The sequence below is a fragment of the Canis lupus genome, chromosome 7, assembly GCF_003254725.2.
Source record: "Canis lupus dingo isolate Sandy chromosome 7, ASM325472v2, whole genome shotgun sequence".
NCBI classification, from domain to species: domain Eukaryota; kingdom Metazoa; phylum Chordata; class Mammalia; order Carnivora; family Canidae; genus Canis; species Canis lupus.
In genome coordinates this window covers 58,015,812-58,018,860 of record NC_064249.1, presented here as the reverse complement: position 1 = coordinate 58,018,860, position 3,049 = coordinate 58,015,812, and positions in this window count along the sequence as shown.

Genomic DNA, 3,049 nt, shown 5'->3' with positions numbered 1-3,049 from the left:
TGCCACTTGACACATAGGCAGAAGCAAGAGGGAACACCCTCCATCCTCAGCCCTCCTCCCTTTCCCCCCAGGTTGATGCTTCCCAGTTATTACCCACTCCCACGTCCTCCCCTCCTTCTTGGCCTGATTAACCTGCCTTGCCCCTGGGTACAAACAGAATGGTGCACAAACTCCATACAAGGAAGTGGTGCCTCCTTAGCTGCCGTTTTGGCAAATCAGGGGACACAGGCATGTGTAATCGCAGCCATCAGAAGTTATCTCCCCATCTCAGCGTTTAGGTGTTGTCTGCCCCAGACAGCTCTGCACTTGCGCGGGAGACCTTGCACTGCGGCGCCAGCAGCCACTTCGCGGCGAGGACTCCCCGTTACCGTGTGTCCACGATGCTTTGGTCTTCTGGATGCCACAGAGACGTTCGCAGAGTGTACATAGACCCCATAAAAGGGAATAAAGAAATAGCCGGGATATAATTTTTATAGGATTCTTTCTGCTACTCAGGAGGCAACATATTCTTTTCCTGGAGTATCATTGTTTGAGAACAACTATGGTCTGAGACCTGCTCTCTTTCGAATCACTCCATTCATCCTAATCACCTGTACATTACACGCAGCCTATCCTAGTCTAAAAGTACCATATTCCGTGGAGTTTAGTTTCTTTTAAACACTAATGAATGACGCTGGCAAGGGGGACTGCAGCCTCATTTCTCCTGAACTGTGAGTTCAGTATCGATTGCACCCATCAGCAGTGATGGACATTAGGAATGGAGGGTAAATACTTTCAAATGGTAATTGTTTCATCTGGCCTATAGAGAAGGAACTAAAATTCATATTTCCTGAGCCACTGCTAAAAACCAAGAACCATGGCAGGCATTTCAGTGAATCCTCCCAAACAGCCCCAGCCAGGGCCCCTTGTGGAAGATGAAAGTTATGTGATCATCCTTTGCCCACTGATCCACAGACAGTGGAGAAGTCAGCACTGGGACCCAGGCCCGACTACCACTAAAACGCTACTTTTTCACCCTCATGCTATTTCTGTGATAAGCATAGACCCATCTGTTGAAAAGGAGCAGAAAGTGATAGGCATGTAATAAATCAGCCTTGCCAAATAAGCCAGGTCGAGACTAGTAAAATGTATTCAGAAGCAGTCATAACCTACATCTCTTAGTAGCAGCCCATCATTCTGGAATACTGTGAGCCCCTGCCCTCTTTTTGTGAGAGTCATTCTATAATCAAATAAAATGGTTGTTAAACCATTTATTTTATAAATTTTCATACCTGAAATTACTCTTCCTGCTCTTGCTACTGCCAAATCCACCTTGTTTTGGACTGAAAAGAAAAGGCACAGCCCAATACCAATGCTGCTGAGAAATGAAGGATGAAAGTTTTTCTTTTGGTTATTTGACAGTGGGAGGAACTCCTTTCCCACGTATAAATGTGGAAATAATAATATAACTGCTGCTTTGCATGTAGAAGCTGGGAAGATTTGGGAAATAAAAGACCATGGCACAAAAACTAAAAATATCTTGTAGTATCTTATTGCCAAAGGTATAGCTGCTGATAAATATGCTTTGTGCCTGCATTGGAATTTCACTTCTCAGGAAATAAAGTCATTTAACTGGCTACCTTTATATTTGATACTTTGGGAGGAAAGGAAAGAATGGAAATATAGAAACAGGAATAATTACCCGAGTGTGTATGTGCAGATCCAAGTGTAATTCTGACTGTGTGTGTTTAGGCATGATTACCTAGGTATATATTTAAATATGGATATATCTAAATATGCTTATAATATTATATGTTATTCAGAAACAGCTCTATTTTGTTTTCATTTTTATGTGTGTGTTTGTTGCATTTTGTTTTAATCTATGTCTAAATTACCAGCATAACTGAACGATTGACAGTGGTTAAAAGCTTAGATTCTTCGGATTAAGAGTTTAGACTCTGTAGCTAGATTACCTGGTTCAACTCCTGCCTTTACTACTTATTAGCAATATGCCATTAGGCAAGTTACTTAACCCTTCTTCACCTCCGACTCTTCATCTATAAAATGAGGATAATAATAGCTGCTAATTTATAGATTATTATGAGGATAAATGTGATAATACATAGAAAGCACTTTGAACAGTGTCTGGCTCCTAGCAAGTGCTAATGTTTTATACCATATAATTGTCTAAGTGTGCAATAAAAAGTTAGAGGGACTGCACTTCAAGCAAAGCAAACACAAAATTATTATAAATCCAAGGTCTCCTATGTAAAAGTTACCTAAAGATACACAAACAGATGTATTCATTGAACAAATATTTATGACCCTTTAATGGGATTCTCACCTCTGCTAGAAGATAAGCACCATATACAGAAAAAAGGAAGACAGGCATCTTATTTAAATTTTTAAAAGGTATCACTTTCTGGAGAGGAGTACAAATGTAGTTTTCTTTCTAGTTCAAAATGTAGGGTAAAAGAAAACACTACAGTAAATATTGAATATATTAGCAAGTTAGAGAGAAATTAAGAATAGACAATGATTCCATTCTAAATGCAGAGCTCTGTAGAAGAAAAAAGTTATTTCAATATGTCAGTATTATGTAATCTGTCTTCCACCACAGATTTATGGAACGATTTCAGTCTAAAGACCCACAAAGGGCAGTCCCAGTGGTTCAGCGGTTTAGCGCCGCCTTCAGTCCAGGGTGTGATCCTGGAGACCTGGGATCAAGTCCCGCATCGGGCTCCCTGTATGGAGCCTGCTTCTCCCTCTGCCTGTGTCTCTGCCTCTCTCTTTCTCTCTCTTTCTCTGTGTCTCTCATGAATAAATAAATAAATTAATTAAAAAAAAATAAAGACCCACAAAAAAAAAAAAAAAAGACCCACATGGCCTTTATAGTTCTTTAGTTCTTAGCTTAAGACATGATGAGAAAATATGCCTTATCAATTTCTAAGAATGTGTCTTATGGAAATATAGTGACAAATTTCTTAAGAAATGTTTCTGCACAGCCAACTTGTAGAATGTGTTATTTATGGACAAATTCAAAGCCTCAAAATATACACGTACTGATAGA